This window comes from Pleurodeles waltl, chromosome 4_2 (genome assembly GCF_031143425.1).
Source record: "Pleurodeles waltl isolate 20211129_DDA chromosome 4_2, aPleWal1.hap1.20221129, whole genome shotgun sequence".
NCBI classification, from domain to species: Eukaryota; Metazoa; Chordata; class Amphibia; order Caudata; family Salamandridae; genus Pleurodeles; species Pleurodeles waltl.
In genome coordinates, this window is record NC_090443.1 from 936,726,216 (window position 1) to 936,753,704 (window position 27,489).

Genomic DNA, 27,489 nt, shown 5'->3' on the forward strand with positions numbered 1-27,489 from the left:
GGCCTTTTGCGTGAAGCCACATCCATGCATCTTCCGGAGTAGTAAAAAAGAGAGTGCGGGTGTTATCTTGTATTCGGAGTTTAGCAGGGAACAACAGGGAATATTTGATGTTATGGTCTCTTAGCCGTTCTTTGACTCGAAAGAATGAGTTGCGCTTCTTCTGTTCCTCCACATTGAAGTCTGGGTAGGCCGAGATTTCCGCACTTTCAAAGCGTATTGAGCCTGACTTACGGACTAGTTGTAATATGAGGTCTCTGTCACGATAGTTAAGGAGTCTTGCTATTAGGGGGCGAGGTTGAGCGACAGGTGGCAAGAGCCTACCGGGGACCCTGTGGGCGTGTTCTATGGAAAAAAACTTTGGGACATTGCTCCTTAAGACCGCTTCAATTAGCCATTGTTCGATGAACAATTCTGCGCTGAGACCCTCGGCTCGCTCGGGAAAACCCATGAAGCGGATGTTGTTGCGGCGAGACCTGCCTTCTGCGTCTTCGGCTCTGCGTTTTAGTGCTTCCACCTCCGCTGTTACGGCTCCCATCCGTGACTGGAGTTCGAGTATAGATGGTGTAAGGCGTGACGTGTCTTTTTCCAGTCCTGCAACCTTTTCAGCTAGCGCTTGTTGATCTGTGCGTAGCAAGTTAACATCCTCAATTACTGAGCCTATTTTTGCTTCCAAGGTGGTTTTAGTGTCTAGTATGGCTTGCAGAACTTTTTCAAATTGTACTGTATGTGTTTGTAGAGTTGCGTCCATTTTTTGTAGAGCCTGATATGTGTCGGAAGCCCCCGCGGGCGGGGTCGACGCGCCTGAGTCCATGTCTCCTGGGGGCCCACGTGGGGTCTTTGGTTTTCCCATTGGTTGGCTGTTGTATGATATTGTTGCTGGTAGCTGGGTTTTATGCTGCATTGATTGATTGGTATTGCAACAATTCGACGTTTTTATGTGAGCGCCTTGTTTAGCATGGTGCAAAAAAGCTTTAGAGTTTTCTGGTTCTCGAGTGCAGTAATCGATTGGATTAAGTATTATAGTAGGTACTTAGGGGGTCATTCCGACCCTGGCGGTCATGGACCGCCAGGGCCGGGGACGGAGGAAGCACCGCCAACAGGCTGGCGGTGCTTCAGGGGCAATTCTGACTGCGGCGGTAAAGCCGCGGTCAGAAAAGGGGAACCGGCGGTTTCCCGCCGGTTTTCCCCTGCCCCAGAGAATCCTCCACGCCTTGGGGAATCCGAACCGCCAGGAAGAGGCTGGCAGGAACGGGTGTTGTGGGGCCCCTGGGGGCCCCTGCAGTGCCCATGCCACTGGCATGGGCACTGCAGGGGCCCCCTAACAGGGCCCCATTCAGATTTTCAGTGTCTGCAAAGCAGACACTGAAAATCGCGACGGGTGCCACTGCACCCGTCGCACACCAGCAACTCCGCCGGCTCCATTCGGAGCCGGCTTCATCGTTGCTGGGGCTTTCCCGCTGGACTGCCGGGCGGCCTTTTGGCGGTCGCCCGCCCGCCCAGCGGGAATGTCAGAATGACCGCCGCGGTCATTTGACCGCGGTGCGGTCTTCTGGCGATCTCCGCCCGGCGGGCGGCACCCGCCGCCCGCCGGGGTCGGAATGACCCCCTTAATCTTTATAAATTCGTTACTTGGTTACCTGGATACTGTGCATATGTTTAAGCCTTTGGGGCAGACAGTTCTGAGTAGGAATGCATGTTGGGGCAGCCTGTTGATTGTGTAATGCATATTACACGAGGTGTTTATGTTACTTTCTCTTTTCTTTTTCCCTCCTTCTTTCTTCCTCTTCCCTTCTTCCACCACACTCCTCCTTTGTGTAGTGTATTGGTTAGCACATGTTGGTAACCTGCAAGCTTCAATTTTGCGGGCGGTTGTTTTTTAACTGCTTTGGGAGGGCTGATTTCAGCAAGAATTTACTTTACTGCCTGCCTTTGTATTCACTGAGGGGAAAGTCCATGTCCTTTATATGCGCTGCGACTCGCTTTATGTCGCCGGTGAAGCGCGTTGAATGTGCTCCTATTTGTAATTGTTTGGCTGCTGCGTTGCATCACCACTAGCTGCACGCGGATGCAGCCCGCCGCCCCCCCCCTGCTGAAAAGGGTCCGATGCGCCCCAGTGCAGCATCCTGCACAGAGACCTCAACTGAGCCACGGAAGTCCACCGCGACGCACAGTGGCCCCCACGATGGTCACCTCAGGCACTCCGCATCGCAGCAGGGTGCGGGGAGCTGGCAGGGTGCCCGCGCGCCATGACGGGGCTCCAGACGCACCCCCAGCGGGCGCAACCCCAACGGGACAGGGCCACTAAGCTGAAGCGGCGGTGCAGCTTCCCACCCGCGCCACTGAGAACAAATTCGGCCCGAGGTGCGCGCCAACCTCCGTGCGCGCCAACCTCGGTGCGCGCCGGGGGCTCAAGCCGGGCAACGGACTCCGTTTATGCGGCGTGCAGGAGCCTCTCGGCCCAATGCCGCCTCAATGCAGGCCGCGTCACTCACTGCGCGGCTCGACTGCTCCTCGGTCGATCAGCGCATCTCTCCGCTCCCTGCGGCTCCCGGCACGGCGCCTCGCGCAGCTCCGGTGTTCCACCTCCACGGAGCGTCGACACCTGCCTCTCTGGTGTGTGCAGGCGCCTAGGTAAGGATATTTGTTTTGGGCCGGGATCGGAGCTGTGGCTTATGCGTCCGACCCGGTCGCCATGTTGGACACGCCCCAGTGTGCTTTCCATCTTGAGAAGAAATCTCCAAGGGCTTGATCTAGAGCTTGCCTCCTGTTGTTTGAACTCTCAGGGACAGCAAAGACTTCTCTCTGCCAGCACCTGGAGTCTCTGGAGAGACTCCTACTCTGCCCTGTGGTGCCCATACAGTTCCTGGGACCCTGAAAGGAGAAGCTGGCAGCCTAAAGACAAGGAAATCCACGCACAGAGCGCCGTGCGGGGAAAAGATTGACACAACTCCGACTGCAGCTGAAAAAACGATGTGCCGCCGGCTCCGCAGCTGAGAAAACGCCGCTTGCAGGAAACGCGACCCAATAATCAACACACGGAGCAGGAGAAATGACGCGCAGCTTCGCTGACGGAGGCTGGGAGATCACAACCTGCGCTGCGGGGATTTCGGATCATCGTGCGGCTGGATTTTCAACTCACGTACCGCCGTGCGGAGTTATTTTTGACGCACACCTGCCCGTGCGGGGTTATTTTTGATGCACACCTGCTCGTGCGGGGTTATTTTTGACACGCACCAGGTACATTTTCACGCTAGCAGCGCTAGTGTGTGTTTAATACTACTTAAAGACTCTTTTTGCATTTTTATTGATAACTTGACTTGTGTATTGTGGATTTTTGTTGTTTTGGTCTTGTTTTGTTTAGATGAATATTTCCTATTTGTCTAAACTGGTGTTGTGTAATTTTGTAGTGTTTTCATTAAGTTACTGTGTGTGTTGGTACAAATACTTTACACCTAGCACTCTGAAGTTAAGCCTACTGCTCTGCCAAGCTACCAAGGGGGTAAGCAGGGGTTAGCTGAGGGTGATTCTCTTTTACCCTGACTAGAGTGAGGGTCCTTTCTTCAACAGGGGGTAACCTGACTGTCAATCAAAGACCCAATTTCTAACATATATATATATATATATATATATATATATATATATATATATATATATATATGCATACATATATATTACCTAGTCGCGTGCGCCAATAGGTAGTTATAGTTAGGACCATGCTTCCATAGAAAAAGTGTTTTTGACTTGCCCATATCTTTGTCACCATTTGACGAATCTTCAAAAAAAAATCCAAAAAAATCTTGCAGTGATTCTTGTTACGCACAGAAAGTTTCAGGGTGATTCATCAAGCGGGAACAGAGAAAAAAGGGGGGTGAAAAAAGTTGTATTTCCCATGTTAATTCCCATAGGACATTAAGACACATCTACAACCGAAACCCCTGGACAGAATTACACCAAATTTGGCAGAAAACTAGCTTTCGGTATGCAAATCACACTTTCGCTTATTTGGCTTAAATCCATTCAGTAGTTTTTGAGATATTAAAGGGAAAATACATTTTGATGTCTCTGGCCGCGATGACTTTGTGAATATTTCACGAATAATTCATGATAATTGCGACTTTTTCATGAATATCCATGCAAAAAGAAGTGCTCCAATTGGCTGACCGCAACCTGACTAGAACGTTGCATCTGCCATTTTATTTCACGGGCACGTTCCCTGGGTGTGATAATCCAAATTGAAAGTTACATGAGGGGTCAGGATGAAAGTACCATAACACCAGGGGTATGATATAGGTGTGTTTTAGGGGAAATTATGATTTTGTATCACCTTTCGTGATACTTTCACGAATTTTTGCGAATTATTCGCGACTATTGAAAAATTCGAAAGAGAAAACACAGACTCCTTCATACACTATTTCATTCACTCATACATGCACTCAGAGACTCATGCACCCACTCATACACCCACTCAGACACTCATGCACCCACTCACACCCACTCAGACTCACTCACCCACTTTCAGACCCAATCAAACATGAACACACCCACTCACAGATCGACAGACAGAGACAGGCCATGTGGCCAACTTGCGCTGCCCACAGCCAAAGGACGTGCGTGGCACAAGGCTGGGTGGTAATAAGGGCTTGTCTGCAAGGCCTGGCCGCAGGCCAGGCCTTTCGACAAAAGCCCGGTGCATATGGCCGAAGGCAGGACTTGGAATAACTAAAATAATTAAATAACTAAAATAATTAAATTAAAATAGTTAAAATTGCTTTAGGTTAAAAAAAAAAACATAGAAATTCACTAAATAAAAACAAAGGTTATGGAGACGTTATAATTAGGTTCTGAATTTACTCGTACAAAACCATAGAAATTCTGCAGTTATAGTTATAGTTCTTTTAAGTAACTATAATTTGCACCCTAAGGTATTTATAACTCGCTCCTTCGCAAGGCACAGCTAAATACTCCAAATATTATATCAATGATGACATCCTCTATCCTGTCTTTCATATTATCACTGCAACATTTGCAATAAAATTATTGATGAAACAACTGTGCATGTTGAGGGGGTGAGTTATAGTTACCTCAGGACGCGAGTTATAGTTACTGAAAAGAATTCTAATTATAACTGATGAATTTCTATGGTTTTGTACGAGAAAATGCAGAACCTAACTATAACGTCCCTGCAACCTTTGTTTTTTTTCAGTGAACACACACACACACACACACAGTAGGGATTGGACTTATCTAATATATACTTGCTTTATTGTTATAAATATATGCGTGGTAAAGGCGTATGCATGGTAAAGGCTTGCGTGGTAAAAGGGTTGTGTGGTAAACAAAAGCAACGCGTTGTAAAGGCATCATATGGTGAAAGATGCATGGTAAAGGCAATTGTGGTTAAGGCATTCGTTGTAATGTTATACGTCGTGCACCTGATAACAGCCCCCAATTTCCCCAAACCCCCATCCTACCCTCCTCCAACATAGCATTCTATAGGTCAACATCTTCATTTACTCACACACCTTCTTATCTTCTTTTTTATGTTGACGCCTTCATTGTCATATTTATTCCAGCGACCTTGTTCAGGGAATGATCACACTAATTATGAATGCAAATCAACACCTAGTCATGGTACACCAGGCTACATAGTTACTTCTAGTGATAATGGGAACAATGTTTTATATTTTACTTTTTTTTTAGTTTATTCTTCTTGCTCTCCCGAAATTAAATTTCTATGTTACTGCATGATTGTCTTTGCTCCTTGTGCGCAAATGACTCAAATGGCCGAACAATAGGAACCTCTGTAATTGTCCTGTTTGTTACATTTGATAACAACTAATAGAATTTTTTTTTTTAATAGTATGCACTGAAGGCATCAAGTGTCTCTTTAAGTGGGTACCAGTTAGAAGTTAAAAATAACAAAGATTAAGAAAACTCATGGAAACATTGTAGCTCTTGAAAAAAGATCAAGATTAAAACAGGTTATTAGCAGCCCCCCCCCCTCCTGCAGTCATAAATTCCAGTTAGAATATGCAGAAGCAGGTCCAGTTCGAACTAAATGAAGCATGACTTAAACTTAAAAAAGATTAAGGCAAAAAGTAGTAGCAAGCAGCAAAAACAATGCCAAATAAAATAGGGAAAAATATGTGTTGTGATGCATCAATCATTTTTAATGTCTCCTTATATATGATTTAAATAGGAACTGACATCACAGAAAAACGCTCTTCTTCTAGGATTGGGAACTTCAGATAAAATTATTTAGACAGCCCACCATCTTGGAAATGGCGGTTTATGATGCATGTTCATGCCCCTTTCCAGAAGCTTATGGCATAGGTTTGGAACATAAAGAAGACCAAGTTTGACTTTCTTTGTTCTGCCTGCACTCTGCAGTTCTGCCATCACCCTTTTCTTCTTAGTTATTTCATAGTCTAGCCATTTGGCCCACTTCTCTGTCCAGTATTCCAACCTATGTTCTTGATCACTCATAAATTCCTCATATAGTATTCATATGGAAAGAGTTGACGTTCTCATCTGTAGATATTTAAGGAGAACTCCTCCTGTGGGACATTTAGGGACCTATTTAAAAGAACGTGGTGCCTCAGCATTGAGGCACCACTTTTCTTGCAAACCTCAGCGCCCTCCTAATGGTATGATGGGTGTGCCCTATTTACAATACTGCACACCATGGTGCACAATACCAAAACAGCATCAACATTTTTGGTGCTATTAAGGCGCTTTGCTGCACTAGCTCCAAAGTTTGACGCTAGTCTAGCAAAGCATTGGGAGTCTCATAGGAGATTACGGGTGCATCATTTTAGCGCCTGCCCTTAGGAGGCATTAAAAAAAATGCTAAAAATGGTGCAGTGAAATTTAGTAAGTTTCACTGTGTCATTTTTTCCTGGGCCTCCCTGAATGGGGATGCCCCCTTTGCATACATTATGCCTGGCGCAGGCATAATATGGTGCGGGACAATTGCCTCCTTAACACCACCTGAGCGTAAAAGAAATGACGCTAGTGTGGTGAAAGGAGGCACAAGGGGCTTGTAAATACACTCCTTAATTCCTTTACTATTTAATTGATCGCAAAAACAGTGTTAAGAGCACATTGGTGAATTCCCTTTTGGCACTGAAAGACAGCAACACCCCAAAGAAATGTGGACGAGAACACAAAGAAATATTGTTGTTTAAAAGTCTCTTGATAAAATCGATTTTTTTTCTTTAGGGTTGGCACCTCAGACCCAGTCCACAGTTCTAATTGCTGGGGGATACACAGAAATCCCAGTTCAAAGTTCAAATGCACAGCAAAATGTTGAGTTACAGCTTCGAGGTGGGATTTCTGTAAGGCATGAGGAGCTTTCTTTCTCAAGTGTCCCATATCCCCTAAGCCACTAGGAGGGAAGAACTTATACAGCAGGCACTAGAAATGTCAAATTGCAGGTGACACATCACTGTGTCTTCCAAGCAGTCATAGCATCCTTTTAGTCCAGGGCATATTACACACTCCTCCTATGTTACTAGAGGTCAGCAAAAGGCATATTTTCCTACCTTTTATGATACCTGAGAACCATGCCAGAGTGGTGATAAATACCTCTACAGCTCTAGGTCAGGTATCTTGAAACTTTGCAGCGCAGCACCAGTAACATGTTTCTGACTTGCTTTCCTGCAGTAAGGACTCTCTCCTGGGGAGGTCAAAAAGGAAACTGTAAAAAAAAAACATTCGCATCCTTCGAGACTAAACTAAAATTCTTCTTCTGCCTCCATGCAAGATTTTCAGCAATGACTCAGTTCCTGTTTTGTAGATATGCTTTGTAGCTAAAGCTATTTCAGATCCACTTGTCAGTACAGAAAAGTAGTACAGCAGCTGCTTGGTTTGTTTCTGCTGAGAACTCCCTCTCTTTACGCTGTGACAAAGGCCAGACCAGTTACGCCCACCATGGATGAAAATACACTTCTAAAGGACCGTGTCATTTGTTTCCTAGTGTGAGTGGCTTCACTGTTTTCCGACAGAATTTTTATAAAATTGTAGTGTTGTTGATTTCCTTTATTCAGGAAATATGATTTAGCTATGTGGGAAGAAAGCTTCCTTCATCCTTTTTTGGGCCGGTGTTTGAAGCCAGTCAACCACCTCAGTTCCAGGAGAGAACACGAGTAGAACGTGACAATGAGATGTAATGGGGTGGGGGTTAGACATGAAAATGATGCAAATTGTCTTTGGCAAAATAATGTGGCTAAGTTTAAGATAGGCAATATTGCGAAATTTAAAACGTGAATTTAATAACACAGTTAATGGCCATTCAGGATTATGAATTACCTATATGCTGGATATTTAAGCTTTGTTTTATATAAGACACTTGCAGTGCGCTGCAAGAAACACTTTTCAATCTTCTACGAAGGTCAACTTCCAGTATCAAATAATACATATCGAGTGTAAAAAAAGGGGGACCTGGGAAGAAGATGGAGTTTCACATATGTCATCCTTAGAAGAAAATCATAGAAAGGCAATCCCCCTACCTAGAAGATTCCATTCTTAAGGTGCGGGAAGAGAGAGTTAATATAATAGAATCCTCCAACGTGCTGTCTCCACCTCTCCATCGGGAACACCATATGTCACAAAAGGACACCAAAAGTTGACGATCATCACAATCTCCAAACTTGTTTGGATATCTTTGGTTTATTTCTCATGTCCCTGTCCACGCTGGAGGGCAAGATCTAAGATCATAGCAAAGACACAGCTCACACACTCTTGGGTGGTCAAAATTGCCAGCTGTCAATTTGCGAGCCCAAGTAACGTTCCATTTACTCACAGATGGATATTTCAAGTTATTCCCCGGCGAAGGTCTGAGATCCAACCTATGGACTGGCAAAACATCACCTATAGATTTCTGGGGTTTACAAAGACTTTGAGCATCATGTACTATTACTCCACCGATCTTTTGTGAATGGAATACTATTTTGCAAAACGACCTATACACTAATAGATCAGTTAAAAAAATAGTGAATCTCATGGCATCAAAGTATGACCTGCCTAACTAATTTTGTCTAGGCAAGGCACAATTTACTACCCACTGTGATTGCCTACAATCAGAGGGATGCGCCTTCAAGAGGCAGCAGGCTACCACTCAATTCCTATGATTGCATTCCAAAGCTTAAAACTATTTTTTTAGTAGTCCATATTCCTTAAAGGAACCGGGACTGCATGTAAGAAAAGTTGTCCATATTTTAAAATGTCAGGGGGGATAGCTCCAAGGAGATAGCTTATTGTATTGTATAACTTCAGAGGAAAATATTTCCAAGGCTAGCAACACAATTCCCAATGGGGAAGGGGTAGTAAGGTGACCCCTTTCTCTTTTGAAATCATTTTTCTCCTTGTCTCTGCATGTCTGTAACTCATCAATGGCTTCCGACTGTAATTGCAGTCATTCTCCATTGATACATTCATTTCCGAATTGGAGAGGACAATCCTTTTAAGGCCCCCTCAATTTGTGTTTGGAAAAGATTGCAAAAGTCATTTTATGAGTCTGAAAAAAAAATCCCACTAATCAAAGAATTGTTATGCATAAAGAAATGCCCTTGTGCAATTGCAAACACTCGGATTTTGCAAACCACGATCATAAAAGAGCTTTGAACATCAGGCTCGTTGCCACATTCCAGCTTAGAGTCAGTATGAACTTAGAACTCACAGTTCTACATAATATAGTTTTAAACTACATCTAGATGAGCTCCACTTGTAGTTGAAAACACAAAAGAAGGGTCACTAATGGCAACTGCCAGTTGGTAGACTTTCATCTCATCTCGTGTTCTGAGCTGCCCCTCCTCTGACAGCCAACCATCTGGTTCACCAAATAACCCCAAAAGTGATCCTTCCCACCCACATCCGCCCAAAGCTGTTGCTGAACCAGACCCCAAGATCCCAAAGTCTTTCTGATCCTCGCTCAGCAAACTGGGAGCTGGATTACTTCCCCCTCCCATCTCCATCCTTGCTGGTCCACCTCAGCTTTGTGAGGGGTCCAGCCATCAGCAGTGCAGTGTCTTTATCAAGGATATACCTGGACAGGACATACTGCAGCAGGATATTGTAATGCTGGTGGAACATGCCGGGCAGGCAAAGTTCAGATACTTTAGCTATGTGGCTGGGATTTCTTGATTTTTACCAACTGTGTATATGAAGTTTACACCAATCACCACCAAAATCCTGAAACTCATAGCATCTTTGGGCTCCCACAGGGATCACACTGGGAAAGGTCACACAGGGCAGCATTGTACTTAATTGTGAAGGCTAAGCCATTCTTCTTTCCACCTAAGGGAACACACTACACAAGGGCATCCTTCATTCACTCTCACCTCCACCATCTCAGTGGTTCTTCAGTAAAACTAGAACTTTAGCTGACAGCCTATACCCTGAGACTGTACACAGGAATAGCATTCTAGATCCTCATAATTTGGCATACAGCTCAAATAATTAAGGATGGCACACTCAGGTGGTCATTCCGAGTCTGAAGACAGCCAGACTTGAGGTGGCAGTCCGACCGCCCCATTCTGACCTTTGAGGAGACGCTGCGGTCCAACTGCTGACACCGCCAGGCTGCAGCCAGCCTGCAGCCTGGCGGTCCCGGTGGTTGTAATCCGCCAGGACTCTGGATTTCGAGTCCCCATCTGCCAACTTTTCCATGGCGGTTTACACCGCAGTGGAAAAGCTGGCAAAAAGGGAGTGCTGGGGGGCCCCTGCACTGCCCATGGGCCCACAGGCAGTGAAATGCGTGACGGGTGCTGCTGCACCCGCTGCACCGCCACATTGGCACCGGCTCGATTCCGAGCCAGCGTTAATGTTAAGGCCCTCTTCACTGCAGGGCCGGCGGGTGGAAACACTTGGCGGAAATTGCCAAACTCAGAATGACTACCTCAGTGTGTGCTATGGAGAGATATAGCTAGTCTAGGTCTCTTGATATGCAGAGAGCACAGGCAGCATCTCCAAGTCAGAAGATGACTATCTAGATCAATCTCCATTGTTCTTTGAAAGAGCAGCTAATTCCTGGCCAACTATCCTCGCCAGTGGAGGATGTATTTGACTCCTGTCTCTCCTCTTGGAAAGCAGAACTCAAACTTTAGGGCCAGTACTCTTAGAGGCTTCTCTGACTGGAAACCAGGGTGCCCACAGTTACATTTACTCACTCTGACTGTGGTGGCTCATTCCTAAAGATACAATTTATAAGCATGCTTGGGCAGTCACCTATCCCCTTTTGTGCAAGTTCCCCTCTTTTTTTCCCCTCCCTCATTCCTCGATGACATAAGCCACTAGATATACTCAGCGGATGTGGCACCAGAATATCGTTCTGAGTATATCTCCTGATAGAGACTTTGGGGGTCATTCTGACCCTGGCGGTCATGGACCGCCAGGGCCAACAACCGCGGAAGCACCGCCAACAGGCTGGCGGTGCTTCCATGGGCATTCTGACCGCGGCGGTACAGCCGCGGTCAGAAACGGGAAACCGGCGGTGTCCCGACGGTTTCCCGCTGCCCCAGGGAATCCTCCACGGCGGCGCTGCAAGCAGCGCCGCCATGGGGATTCCGACCCCCTTCCCGCCAGCCTGGTTCTGGCGGTTTTCACCGCCAGAACCAGGCTGGCGGGAACGGGTGTTGTGGGGCCCCTGGGGGCCCCTGCAGTGCCCTAACAGGGCCCCACATAGATTTTCAGTGTCTGCGTGGCAGACACTGAAAATCGCAACGGGTGCAACTACACCCGTCGCACCCCTTCCACTCGGAGCCGGCATCCTCGTGGAAGGGGGTTTCCCGCTGGGCGGGCGGGCGGCCTACTGGAGGTCGCCCGCCAGCCCAGCGGGAAACTCAGAATGACCGCCGTGGTCATTCGGCGGCTCCCGCCAGGCGTGCGGTTACCGCCGCCGGCGGGAGTCGGAATGACCCCCACTGTGTTCTAAACATCGTTAAAAAATAGACACACTGGAGTTAAAAATAGAAAACCTACACTTAATCGACAATATTTTGTAAGTGATAAATACGACATAATACTCAGGCGATATTTCTAAGTGTGATAAATTGATGTACAACCTACGTAGTTTTATGGATGCTCTGGATTGTGCACGTCAGCCCCACAAATTACCATCCTGGTGATATTAACCTTCCCACAAACCGCTGACACAGGTGTGCCACACTGCAGCCACAGGCATCCCAATCACTGTGCCTCTCTGAACGAACCTCCCAGTGGTCTAATTTCATCTTACTACCTTACGTTCCGACTACAAAGTAAGGGGAACTACTGAACTCCCCACCCCTCTAAGGAACATCTTAGGCGCACTCCAGATAGCCTCTTATATATTTCACCAGAGTGACTCTTTTTGGTACAGGCTGTCACTGCTTTTTTGTTTCCTGATTTTTGGCAGTCTAATGCAGCCTTCTGTACTGAGAGTTATGGAATACTTGTTTATCTGATACTTTCACTCCCATTACAGCCTGAAGTGTCATGGGACTTGTCTGACTTTCCAGAGGTTTAAACACCATCAGGAAAATGTGTTGTATTCCTCTTACTCGCCCCTCCACCTGACTTAATCTTTAACATGTCTAATTCACCATGGAATATTTTTCTGGGCATTTTAGTGCTTATTCGACTTTCCTCATAAGTTCTCTGTGGTCAGTGAGCTCAGTGTCCACTACATGGTAACACAGCTCTGGGGAAAAGTTAGTGAAACGAGACTCCTTTATAATCAAATGATATAATATGGTGTTAGAAGTTACAGCACTGTGTCTTGCCCAGCTTACCAGTGTTTTAATGAGGAAACATTCTACAAATCTGGGTCTGGTATTAATCATTAGAGTTCACTCTGAAATTCTTCTGATAAGTCTCAGAGGTCATCCCGAGACACCTTAAGAGAATGTCTTTCATACATTTATATTATGTGAAATGCACGACGAACCCCCCCCCCACCCAAAAAAAAATAACTACACTCCGGGGGTCCATTTCTATCAGAATCAAAGAAAATGGCATTTCAAAAGACTGAACCCATTTTTCTATGTTTTTGCCAACCACATAACTACTGTAAGCTCTTTGAGTCGAGTTTTGACTTTCCTGCTCCTTCTGCTCCACTCATCACACTCTAGTTAATACCATAGATCCTGCATGCTAAACCCTGCCAAGAGAAGATCTGCAATTTCTTTATGCTCTGTTTATAAGCTAATTCAGACTTTTGCCATTGCAAGGTAAATTATTTATTTATTATTATTTTATTTCAAAGCCATAGCACCTTTCTTTCCTTTCAAGCCAGCTCATTTCACTTTAAAGCAAATGCAGCTTTCTATGATTCTAAAGCAGCAAATTGTAGTTGACATTACCTTTCTGATTTTCTGACATACATTTCCATTTTCTTGTCTTCCAAATTTAATTGTGGTAATGGGTGATTTTGTTGGATTTTTGTTGTTTATCTCCTCAAGATGAAGGCCTCAGTGAGGACAACGCCGCTGGATGTTTGGACTGTGAAGACCTATCTGGCCCATCCGGCCCATCTGGGAGTCCTGGTCAGTCAACCACTCCCTGCCTCACCCTGCCCACATCAATCCCCCCCCACCCACCCTGTGGCACTACCATCTCAGCCAAACCTTCACCCCCAAACCTGTGCCCCAAGGACTGTTCAATCAATTGGGTGCCTCACAGTACAGGGACACGAGTCGACCTCTCACACCCAAGACAATGAAGGTCCTGCTGACACTGGGAGTGGGCACACTGTGCCAGAGGGGCACAGGCACATGGAAGCAGGGGGTGTGGGAGGAGACCTGTTGGCCAGAGGATGGGACACACAAGGGAGTCATCTGACCAGGAAGCCATCACCCAAGTCCTGGGAGCAGATCAACAATCCCAGTACAGGATGGGCCAGATCATAACCATGTTGGGGGGAAAACAGAGGCTGCAGAGGGAATACCACCAGGAGGTCATGCAGCAGTGGCAGGCCCACAATGCCACCATGGCCCACATTGCAGGGGTGCTCAGGGACATCAACAACACCCTGCGTGCTTCCTCCACCCACCAACATGCCCCTTCCACTAGCCACATCACATCAGAGCCTTCTACATCTGCGGCTGATAGTGGAATGGAATGGAGGCCCTGCCAGGGGAACCACAGGCCTCAGGCACCCCTCCCTCTATAGCTGAAGAACCCCCCCAACAATCGTTGATGTCCGCCCAGACATATGGCTGAAGCAGATGCCAAGACCAAACCCACTGCCCGGAAGTGGCCCTCTCCTGATTACTCTGTCTTGTGTGCCACTGACACACCCTGTTGACTGTTCAATTGCATTACTCCATTATCCAATGGCCCATGGACACTAGACCTGTGCTACCTATGACCTCACGCGTCACCTGTTTGCCACTGTAGGCACAACAAACACAATAGATCACAGCTACTGCATTTGTGTCTTTATTTGTACATATACAAATGTTTGGTCTGCAAAATGTTATGTGGGTATGGAGGCAAGCTCAATCCAAGCTTTTGGAGAGCACTTCTCAGCAAAGTCAGCGGGCAGTAGGGCAGCAGGGCAGCAGTCCTTCTCAGCAAAGCAGTCCAGATGAGTCCTTGGGGCAGCAAGCAAGCAGTTCCTCTTGACAGGTTGCAGGTTCAGGTCCAGATGTGTCTGATCTGGTGGGGTCAGAGACCCAGTTTATATACCTAAAATGATTTAAAGCGGGGCAGACTTCAAAGAGTGGTTTTGAAGTGCACAAGTTCCCCTTTCAGTACAGGTCTGTCTGCCGGGGTCTCAGTAGGGGGTTTGGCAGTCCTTTGTGTGAGGGCAGGCCACTAGCCTTTTAAATATAAGTGTCAGGCCCTCCACCTTTCCAGCCCAGGAAGACCCATTCAGTATGCAGACTGAACAGTATGTGTTTGTGGTTGTCTGGTTGAAATGCACAAGGAAGCTGTCAACCAGCCCAGCCCAGATGTTGACTGAAGACAGGCTTTAAGGCGCAGATGGATTTTAAATGCATGAAATCGCTCACTTTCTAAAAGTGGCATTTCTAAAATAGTAATATAAAATCCAACCTCACCAATAAGCAGGATTTTCTATTACCATTCTGGCCATACTAAATATGACCTTGTTACCCCTTTCTGATCAGAATCTTCCACTCAAACAGTATATGAGGGTAGCCCTAGTGCTAGCCTAAGAAAGGAGCAGACTTCACAGTAGTGGAAAACACATTTAGGAGTTTTACATTACTAGGAGAAGTAAAACACATAAGAACATGCCCTGCCTTTTACCTACATAGCACCATGTCCTATGGGTTACCTAGGGCCTACCTTGGGGGTGACTTATATGTAGAAAAAGGGGAGTTTAAGGCTTAGAAAGTACTTTTGAATGCCAAGTCGTAGTGACAGTGAAACTGCACACAAAGGCCTTGCAATGGCAGGCCTGAGACATGGTTAAGGGGCTACGTATGTGGGTGGCACAACCAGTGATGCATGCCCACTAGTAGCATTCAATTTAGAGGCCCTGGGCACATGTAGTACACTTTACTAAGGACTTACAAGTAAATCAAATATACCAGTTGGGATTGAACTAATGTTACCACGTTTAAGGGAAAGAGCATATGCACGTTAGCACTGAGTAGCAGTGGTAAGGTGCACAGAGTCCTAAAACCAGCAAAGACAGTGCCAGGAAAGTGGAGGGAGGCAGGAAAAAAGTTTGGGGATGACCACCCTAAGGCTGTCAGGTCTAACAGCCTCCTAATACAACAGGCACTCTAATGGACTGCAGAGGAAGGTATCCTCTGCAGGAGACACAGTACAACAGATGTGCCCTAGGGTAGATGTAAGGGACTCACTAGTGTAGCCACACACCAGAGTGTATCCACTTATCCAACACGCAAATTACCATGACAGAGACTACCATCAGGATAGTAGGCATGGTGCCACACAAAGCACATATGCAGTTCTTAGTTGTTGTGCCCAGTGTAGATAGCCATCTAAACAGGGCACAACAGATATCACTTCTACATCACCAGTCTCAGTTAATCCATCACAAAACACTGTAGTTTGCATCTGTCATGGGCAAAACTCTACTCTGTGAACAGTAACCAAAGGATAATGAACATGAATGGCTCAAGCTATAGGTAGGAGACCCAAAGATTAACAGCACACAGTCACTTGCTGGAATGACATCGGAACAGGAGAATGCAGGACACATAGCATAATACAGGCCTGTCCATAGGAGATGTGAATCTTGCAAACTGCAGAGAGTACACATGGTAGAGATGATACATTTTCAATCAGCACCTTACATGCATTCAGTCACCTCCCACAAAACACACATAGGATTAGGAACACATTGCACCACCACTGATAATCCAAATCAGGAGGACCATTGACAGCAAACTATGTTGAAATAGTACACCTGCAAATACACACACAGTATACCTATATGTTACTGGAAGTACTGATTGAAGAGCTCGGGCCTAGAGTCAGCTGTGCCTTCCTCATCTTCCTTCTCATCTCTTTCCACTTCTGCATCACCAGCCACTGGTCTAGCTTCCTCCTCCTCATCAGCTAGTAAGGGTATCTGACGTCTCAGGGCCAGATTGTGGAGCATGCAGCAGGCAACTATGATCTGGCATACCTTTTGGGGACTGTAGGGGAGGGCAACTCTAGAGACGTGCAGGCACCTGAATCTGGCCTTCAGGAGGTCAAATGTCCTTTCTATTACACGCCTTGTCCTGCAGTGGGCCTCATTGAAACGGAGTTCCCCTTCAGTGGCAGAGTACCTCACTGGTGTCAACAGCCAGGGAAAGTTAAGATAGCCAGAGTCACCTGTGTGCACCGAGGTAGGACCTGTTACAATACAGGTACAGCCACAGGGAATAATGTGAATACAGGTGCCATAACAGAGACACACATCCAAATGCATACATGCCAATGAGCCAAGTCCTCCCTCTCTGTAGCCGTGCCATCATGTTGGGTACATTGCTGTTCCTCAGAATGTAGGAGTCATGCACAGATCCAGGAAACTTGGCTGTCACTTGGGAGATGAATTGGTCTGCCCACATACCACCTGAACATTGATGGGGTGGTAGTTTTTCCTGTTCCTAAACACCTGTTCATTGGCACTAGGATGGACCAAAGCTACATGAGTGCCATCTATGGCCCCTATCACATGAGGGATGTGCCCCACATCATGGAAGTCAGCCTTCACATAGGCCAACTCTTTGGGGGAACCTGATGTAGCTGTCCAGGTGTTTCAAGAAAGCACACAGTACATCCTTCAACACAAGACTGAACATGGGCTGTGACATCCCTGCTGCCAAGCCCACTGCAATCTGAAAGGAGCCTCTGGCAAGAAAGTGTAGCACTGACAGAACTTGAACTGTGGGAGGGATGGCATAAGGATTACATACGGCAGGCAATAGATATGGCTCCAACTGGGTATATAGATCCATGATGGTGTGACGATTCAGATGATAGATCTGAATGATATGCCTCTCCTCCAGGGTTACAAGGTCCAGGGTTATGCTGGTGTATGTCACAATATCTTCATTACAGGGTATCTCGAGTAGAGAGGAGAGACTGTAAAATGTGATATGCACTCCACACGTTAGCAGAACATATCATTATCGCACACACCTAACACTGTAGACAAGCTGTACACTGCTGACACAAACTATATTGGGCGTGCTGAAGCAGCATGTACTCCATCCGAGCTGCACATTGCTGCCCCTGTTTATTAGTTTCTGACATACATCACATGTTTAAGGTTCCATATGTGGTACACTGAGCAGTCCTGCACTGAGCATGTATGTAGTCATGCTAATTACCTATGTGGTTAAACCACCTTTGAGCCGACGAGTATCTGGACATGCATGTCATATGACAACCAGCAAAATAAGGCCACTGTGTCATGCATGTCACATGCATAAGCCAAACCATGGTGCCACAACATAGGCCTACTCTGCATTCAGGTGGAAAAAGGTGTATGGTGCACTTATTTTCATGCATCAAGGCATGATATGTGCATAAAATGGAAGCTGCCTGTCCTGCAGCACAGGACAGATGGAAGTGACCTAAGTCCGCCAACATCTGTTCTCATGGCGGTAAGCGGTCGCAACTGCTGTGCAACTTCTCATTGGGTAACATTGCTGCCTATGGGGGACTGGAGCCAATAGCGATCACCGCCGGCGGTGACGGTCCTGTATGCAGCGGCCGTGACCACCATTTTCTGCAGCCTTACTCACTTGACTCCTGACACTCTTGAATGCAAGACCTCCATGAGCTGAGCTGCTGTATAGTGTCTCTGGGAGCCATTATGCCACATCCTGCAGGTGATAGGGCCCCAGCAGTCACCGAAGAAGAGCTGGGAAAGCTGGTGGAAGGGGTCCTACCTCTGTATGGACAGCTGTATGTGGCACCAGAAGAACAGGTGAGCCCATGCCATAGTCATGTGTGATTGGGGTGTGTGTGAGGGTGAATGGCATACGTGTTCTGGTCAGGGAGTACATGCTTGCAGGGGGCCTGGTGTTTAGGCATGTGAACCGTGAAGATGGTTATGTGTGGGCATTTGGTGGGTCTGATGTTAATAGTCCACTGCTGTTGGTATGGTGCCAGTCTACATAACTTTCTTTTTCTGTCTGTCTCTCCCATGCAGGTCAATGCCCATCAGAAGAAGGGGATCTAGCGTACCATCGCCAAGCAAGTGTGAACCCTGGGGGTCCATGACCAGCAGAGCACCCATTGTCGCAAGCGGTGGAAGGACCAGAGACGCTGGGCCCAAAAGACCACAGAGGCCCAGCTGGGGATGTCCTCCAAATGAGGGAGGGGTGCCCATCAGACCCTGACCCCCCTAATTGCATGCATTTTGGTGGTGGCCTACCCTGAGGTGGACGGGCGTTTGAGGGCAGCACAGCAGCCACAAGGGGGTGAGTATTGACTGCATCCTGGCACTTGAATGGCTTCCATATATCCCACCAAATTTATGGTCTCACCTTGATAATCGCACTGATTGATATATTCGGGTTCAAGATCACTTTATAACCAATAACTAATTAACATATCTCTAGGGATAATTGTGTACATTGAACCACAATCCATCATCAGCTCAACACTTCTACCATTAATCATAAACATTGCCTTGCATCTTGATAACTTGTCTTTCACAACAATAGTGCCATCAACACAAAGGATACAATCTTCATAAACTTTTGACATACACTCCTCATCCACCGTAGCCATTCTAAATGTGCCACTCACTTTACAGAGGCAAAGTCACTTTTGCGACCTCATTTTCTACAGTACTTATTGGGTGCCACACATTTCTCATAATCTGCGGCACGAAGATTGCTTCCACACCTATGACATGTTTTGCTATGTTGTTTAGTTTTTCCAAAGGAACTCCCAGACTTGACTACTGCACAAACATCAACTTCATCTTTGGATACACTTGCCACATCAGCACTGCCCATTTTCTTCCTGCTTCCTTCATACGCAACTGGGACTGTTCCACTACTTTGGTCATATCCATAGCATCTTTTAAGGATGGGTTCTTGGCTGCCCATAGTCGCTCCTGAATTTTCTTGTTTCTGCAATGAACAGTTAGTTGATCATGTACAATTCATTTGTCATTGCCCCAAACATGCATTTCATGGACAACTCCCTGAGTTTTGCCTCAAACTCATCAATTGCTTCATTCTCCACTTGAAGACTAGTGTAAAATTTGTACCTGTTCATTACTACATCAATTTCCTTGTCAAACCTACGTTCTGGACGTTTTTTCGCTTCAATATACACTTCTTCTATGAGATCTCCATTAAGTTGTGTGCACACAGGGAGATACTTAAAATTAAAAACTCATTGACTCCCCCTTACCTAAAGTGTTTAACAACAAAGTGTTTTCTTCCTTGTAGCGCTAACTTTAAAATTTTGACCATCCAGTGCTTCTAAGTATGTTTCAAACATTTCTAACAAGTCTTCTCACGCTATATTAAGTGGGCCTTATTGGGCCAAAAAGAGAGGGGAGTAACAGTTGCACTTTGCGTCTGCATGACGAATGCACTAATATGATGTAAGTTACGTTAGACTTAATGTGTATAATGAAATACTTCAAACACACTTTCACCCCCTCAACTAATTAAATGTCCCAAAACGTCACTGTACACACAGGTCAGGCTCCTCCTCCTCATGCCCAACTGACTCCTCACCTCTGCTTGCACTGGGCTTGTGTCTTGCCCTCCCAAAACTCTTGAGAAGTTGGCACAGAACCATATGGGCACTCTGGGTTCTGGGTGCACACCACAGTGAATCCCACCTGTGTGCTAAGCACTCTGTCAGTATTCATGTCTCCAGTCGTGGCGCAGCACGTTTCTGGGTTTAAAGCTGCCTCACATAACTGCAGGAAAGAGCTGGCCTCCTCATCGCCAATTCTTGCACCCCTCCCCAAAGTAATAGCCCACAGTCAAAGGTGAGTGGTAGGGTTTATTTGATAAGTTAGTTTCCCTACATTGAGAGTGTAGCTATCCCTGCTACTCCCACACTCTACATTCCTTTACACCATTCCTAGCACATAAGCACAACATTTCCCTAGGTGCCAGGCTGAGCTAGAGCCAAAACTCCACAGCTAGGCACTTTGTAAAAAACGAATCCGTTTTCAGGTGAAAAATGTGATGTGTCCACGTTGCATTTTAGGACATTTCCTGTCTCAGGCACTAAGTCTATTCACACAAGTGAGGTACCATTGTTTTCTGAAGACTTGGTGGAATACAAAATAGCAGAACAAGTTTTATTACCAATTGTCTTCCTCTGCATTTGTTTGTGCCTTCCAAAGATAAGGCAGTGTGTAAGAAGGAAGTTATCTTGAGAAATTCCAATTCCCTTTAATTCACAAGCTAGTATTGATACCCATAAGTTCAGAGATGTTCAAATAACCACTGCTTCTGAACTCCATATCTTGTGCCCATTCTGGAAATACATAGTTTTCCTTGATACCTATTTTTCATTCTTTATATTTTACCAAATGAATTGCTGTATTCCCGGTACACAATGAAAACCCATTGCAAGGTGCAGCTCAGTCATTGGTTCTGGGTAGCTTGGGTTCTTGGAGAACCTACAAACCCTATATATCCCAACCACCAGAATGGTCCAGTGGATATAATGGCATATATTTTCACCATCAATGAAAACGTAGACAGAAATGGCTATTTTTTTCAACTCAATTTAAATATTTATTCATTTCAACTGTTACTTTCAAAAGACAATCCTTGATTGATCTACACAAATGACCCATTTCTGAATTCAGAATGTTGTCTACTTTTCAGAAATGTATAGCTGTCCGGAGTCCACAACTGGTTTCACACTCATTTCAGTCACTAACTGGAAGGAAGTTGAAAGCACAAAAAATAGGAAACATGGGGTTTGTCCCAGTAAAATGACAAAACTGTGTTGAAAAATGTGGTTTGATTTTAGCTCTGCAAACCCTTTGTTATGCCAATTGTAGGAAAAAACAGATGCTTTCTTCTGAAGCATTTTTTTACCATTTTTCCCAAACAACCCACATTTTAGTTCTATTTTGGCTAATTTCTCAGTCCCCTCCGAAGGAATCCACAAACCCTGAGTATGTTTAGAATCCCTGTGATATTGGAAAAAAGCAGGCAAATTTAGCATGGATATCTTATGTGAACAAAAAGTTATGGGGACCTAAGTATGAACTACCCCAAATAGCCAAAAACAAAACGAGTGGGGAGGTTAAGGCTTAGCAGTGAAGGGGTTAATTATAAGTATCGAGTTGTCAGTATTTTTACCTCAATATTATTGTAGATCAATATTTTTATAGTCAATAGTCAGAAGTAAAAGCAAAAAATGTGTATGTTTTCAGCTATTCTTAAGGGGTTCTTATTTGAGCTCCGGGATGCTTGTTGGGTAACAGATTGTTTCATAAAACCACAAATAGAACAGAAAAAGTTTGACATTTTAATGTGAGAATCTGTGGTACAGAGTTACAGTGTTGTGTGGTGTAATATGAAGAAAAGTGGGATGAGGTGTAATTTGTCCTTGGTTGGTGTGATGTAGAGTGGTGAAATATGTTATGGCTATGTGATACTTGTGCTCGGTTATTACAAAGTGCAGATTGTATATGATAGACACAATAGACTAACAAATTGAACCACTAGAACCCATTTTCTTGTCAGGTGTGACTAAGACCCTCGTGCTCCTTTTGTTCAGCATCCTTGATGCCCATAATCTCTTTCGCCTGTAAGTGTAATGTAGATTATTGTATTGGGGTCAAGTAGTTGGAGTAAAGGTTGAAGGTCGTAGGAAGAATGGATGCCAGGACTTCGGTGTTGGGTCAGTTCTAGGTCTAACAAAATGTAACATGGGTCACCAAGGACTGTTACTGATGTCTGGGCAAAGTCGTCATATTGATTAGATAAATAGCTGAGATAGTGATGTCGTGGCATCGAAGGAGAAAGCAACATTAATGAGAGTAGTGCCAAGTAGAGGCAGATGGTAAAATCTGAAAGCTCTGGTGTAGAAATAACCAACATGTATTGCAAGAAGCAACGAATCACAAATTCTTCCAAAGGGAATTCTGAATGGTGGCATTCCACCTTGCCATACAGTTTGCTAACGTTTCACTAATAATAGTAACAGAAGCTTCTATTCACCCACTGAAGAAATTATCAAAGGAGTAAAATCTGATAATGCAAATTCTACGGGAGAAGGCAGGTGAATGTCTTCAATTGAGATATGGCCGAGGCAGAGTTTCACACATCATCTTCTCAACCAGAAAGCCTCAGTCACTACTCAGTCACTAACCCCAAGTAACCCTGAATCCATCATCACTTATGGAACTAACCAGATACATTAATTCATGCCTCAGTCCAATCCCCTTTTTTCAGAGCCAATTCAGGAACTTCAAAGTCCACTGCTGTGTAACTCTAAAGAACCATTAGATATCTCAAATGTCTGCCCATCTACATTCTCCTCAAGGTTTATGTGAGATGCCTTCTGTTGAAGTAGAGGTTCACACTACATTCTCCAATCATGGAAACAGCAGGCAAAAAGACAAACCATCCACTTTGTTCCCTTATGTTCTAGAGATTTCCAATACAGCCACTGCTGTAGTAACCCTCCTCCTGGTCTCAGGCTTCAGACCATAAGAGTTAGTTTTTCTCCCTATCCGTCTTCAGCTGAAATCAGAGTTCGTAATACATTTTAAGAGAATCTCAGAGTTTGGTATTCTGCAAAATTAGGATTTAGCCATGAAATTTGAGGTTGTGTTAGATTACTCATAACATTGCCACTGTAGGTATACATTTGCAGTGTAGGTGCTGTATTTACAATACAGTGCACCATGGAGCATGTTAACATAACAGTGTCAAAACGTTTGATGCCATTGTGGTGCATTGGTCAACTAGCTCCAAAAATTACGTGCTAGTCCAGCAATGCATGGGGAGACCCATTGGAAAAAAATGGGAGTGCCATTCTAATGCCTGCCTTGGGCAGGGATTAAAAATGACTGGAAAAAATGTGCTGTGAAATCTCAAAAATTTCACTGCGCCATTTTTCTGGGCCTCCTATTGGGGGACCACTCCCCTTGCATACATTATGCCTGGTGCAGGCATAGTGTGGTGCAAGGGGTTACAAAGTGTCACAATGCATTCATTGTGACACTTTGTAAATATGGCACAGGGAAATGGACTCCTTAACGCCACATTAGCATTAAAAAAAATGACGCTAGTGTGGTGCAGGGAGGCGCAAAGGGCTTGTATATATGCCCCTTGATCTTTTAACTGCGTGACTAAGATCACAGTTTGTGCATCTTGTGCAAATTGGTCCATGCTTTAAATTCAATGGAAAAACTGTTTTCTTTCATGGCACAACTTTATAAATTCAGGTGGAGCTGACAAAATTGCACTGATTTCCTTAAATTTAGGTCAAATTAAACTTCAGGTAAAACTTTCCTGAAGGTGGCGCTGTTTGATACATCTATTTGAATGTGACGCCTAATCTTTGTGATACAAACTGGAAAGAGAAATATTACTTACCAAATGTAAAATATTAATAATGCTACCACTCTAACATGAAGTTCTTCAAATAATTACTGACATTGATTACTTTAAAAAAATCGCAATGCATTTAACTAAGAAGGCTGGAACGCGGTGCAGCAATCTTTTACGATTATTTCAAAGTCCCTTTTGTACATTTTAGCTGGCCCAAAATACACCCACTGGCGGGCAGATTGTCTTCAAGGAAACAGTGAAGATGGACATCTGTAAAACATTTTTTTTCAGTGAAATGGAGGCCTGACATCATAGTACTGTACCGTGTGTCACATAAGTACACACCTGACCTGCATGTATGCACGTCTTCATCCTGATGCAGGGCATGGCATCAGATGAACATTAAAGTGAAAGCTGTAGCTATGCATTGATGGACCATACAGAGCTACCTACTACCTGCATCTGACCTGTTGTTTTATGCGTACGTGCCACTTGTAGGCAATTATGCTACACTTGTGAAGATGCTGAACACAGCATCCCACTGGTGTGTCTAGTCAGAATTGCACCTCTGAAACGCAATCAAGATGCCACCCAGGGCAATGTTTAGTGCAATAGCCCATTCAGGAAGTGCATGACAATCCAAGCAGCCACCTTACCGCCGTCCGCCGTCATGACCGTAGCTGGAATTCCACCAGCCTTCTGGCAGAATTCCGGCTACGATCATATTTTGGTGGACGGTTGGTAGCCAGGGCAACGGTATGTTGGTGGCCGTCACCGTGGCGGTAGACAGCACTTGCCGCCAATGTTATAATGAGAGCCAAAGTCTTCAAGTCGTTGACTGAGAGTCGGGTTGGGACGCAGGCTGTACTTCTCACTTCAACTAGCCGATTCTTCCTGTCTCCCACTGCTTGGTTCTCAGGGTCCTGACCAGTGGGGTGCCTGAGTGGCACCACCATTGAGCTCTGACCGGGCCTCACCCGCGTCAAGCTGTGACAGTTGCACACCAGTCACATCCTCCTCCCACTCACCATAGGTGTCTTCAGCACCACCATCGTCTATCAGCACTACTCGCTTGAACCATGAAACATTGCGGGTGACATACCTTCCATTCCTCTGGGTGGTAATCATGGTTCCATCCACTCAGTCTACCTTCTACACGCCCAGTTCATAAGGGGTTCAAAACTTCTACCCCAGATGGTTGTCCTTCAGGATAACGGGATCCCCTACGCGTAGGTTGGGGTGCCTTGATTGCCGTTTCTCACTGGCTTTTAGGTTAATGTGCCATCATTTTTCCTGGGTCGCTTTGACGTCCAAGGTAGCTGGCTGTCAATACACGTCAACAGGAATACATGCAGGAGCTGCCTGAATAGTAGAGTTACCGGTGCACAGCCCATCGTGGTGTGCAGTCTTTGCCTCTATGACTGCAGGAACCTGTGAAGACACCACTCAGCATCTTCTCCTTGGTCTACTCCTATCTGTAGGGCATGGTTGAGTGTTCTCATGAACCGCTCAACGTCCCAGTTTGCCTGGGGCCAATGTGGGGTGATCATTTGATGTCGTATTTCGAGAGAGGTCAGATATTGTTCAAATACCTGCCTGTGGAAGGGTGGGTCTTGTCAGTCCGGACCTCATCATGGAGGTCCAGCAGGGCGAACGTTTTCTCCAGCGCCGGCCTGATGTGTTTGAACACCATGGACGTAACTAGTTTGACTACAGGGAAACGGGTGCAGGAGTCGATCATCACTGCCCTTAACCGGCTGTCAGGGAAGCTACCAAAGTCCATGCTCAGCTTGGACCAGGGTCGAGTGCTCTGCATCTTGGTTATCACAGGGGCAGGGAGCTGGTCCTGAGAAGTGATTGCACAGGGGTGGCACCTCCTCACTTGCTCGTCAACTACAGCATTCATCCCTGGGAACCAGACTTAGCTCAGGAGGCGAGCCTTTGTCTTTGCTGCTCCTTGGTGCCTTTGGTGATCTAGCTCGATCACATGTGCTCACAGACATTGTGGTACTACTATCCTCTGTCCACAGAGCAGGAGACCTTTGTTGCGTTCTGACAGTTTGCTCCTCACCCTACGCATTAGCTGCATGACCACCTCGGGGTTGACTGCCTTCGCCCCCTCCAAGAAACACTTCTAGTGCTTCCTTAGCCTTCTGTATGATGGTTTTGCAGCCGGTGACCTCCCTTATTTGAAATATCTTCAAGGCTGTGGGGCACGTTGCATGGACTATCAAGCTAACGAACCTCTCCATCCGTTCCTCCTCAACGGATTCATACAGTGGTTGCTGCGTTTAATGTTGTGATAGGTAGTCAGTAGGGTTGTTGATCCCTGGGCGATAGACGATCTGGATGCGGTATGGTTGTAGTAGTATTTCCCAGTGCTCGATTCTAGGGGGAGCAAATCGGGTACTGCCAGCGAAAAGAAAGACCAACAATTTGTGGTCTGTGCAAACCCGGAATTCCTGCCCACACAGGTAAAAGTGGAAGTGCTGGCATGCCCATTAAATGATGAGAGCCTCTCTCTCAATCTGGTCATGGTGTGTCTCTGTCACTGAGAAGGCCCTGCTCGACTAGCCCACAGGTGTCCATTCCTGGTTCTGTTGTTATTGTAGCAGGATGGCGCCCAGCCCAACAGGGCTGGTATCAGCTACCACTTTGGTTCTCTTCTGTGGGTAGAAGTAGGCCATTGTGACTTTGTCCAGTAGCACCCCTTTGATGGTGTGGAATGCCTTGTCCACCGCAGGCCCCATTCCCACTTTGTGTCTGTCTGTGTGAGCTGCCGGAGGGGTTCTGCCATGGTGGCTACGTGGGGAATGAACCTCCTGTAGTACGTAGCCATCCCCAGGAAGCTTCTTACCTTGGTGGGGTTTCTCGGGACCGGTGCTCTCCTGATGGATTCCACCTTTCTTGGGTCACACTTTTTCTTGTGCAGGGTGAGGCTTGTCTCGAAGAGCCATTGGAGCGTGGCTCGCAAACATTGATAGTGATCCTCAAGGGTTTCCGAGAAGATGTGGATGTCGTCGCTGAGGATGAGAACGCCCACAAGGCCTGACAGCGTTTGGCAGGTAGCATTCTGGAATACTTCAGCACCTGATAAGACCCCAAAGCTGAGCCGCCTGTAGTGTTAAAGCCCCACTTGTTGATGTTGAGGCTCACCAGCCCCAGCTACAGTTAATGATAGCCAGAGTAGAGATCCAGCATGGAAAACCACTGGGTCATTGAGGTCCGCAATTAAGTCGTCCATGGTAGGGGTGATGTGCCGTTGCCGCTTGATGGTGCTGTTGGGCAGCCGCATGTCCATACACAGACGGATAGTGCCTAGTTGCTTTGATGTGAAGCTGAAATTGTTTCCCCTTCAGCCTGCCCAGTCCTTAGAAAAGCTGTGGGAACTCTTTCAACACGGCCTCAGTATATGAGTCGTGGATTTGCTGTGGAAAGAAAACGAGCTCTGGGGCCTCAGCAGGGTTTCTTTGTCCCCCTGGCAATGTGGAACTTCACTTTAGCCAAACGGTTCATG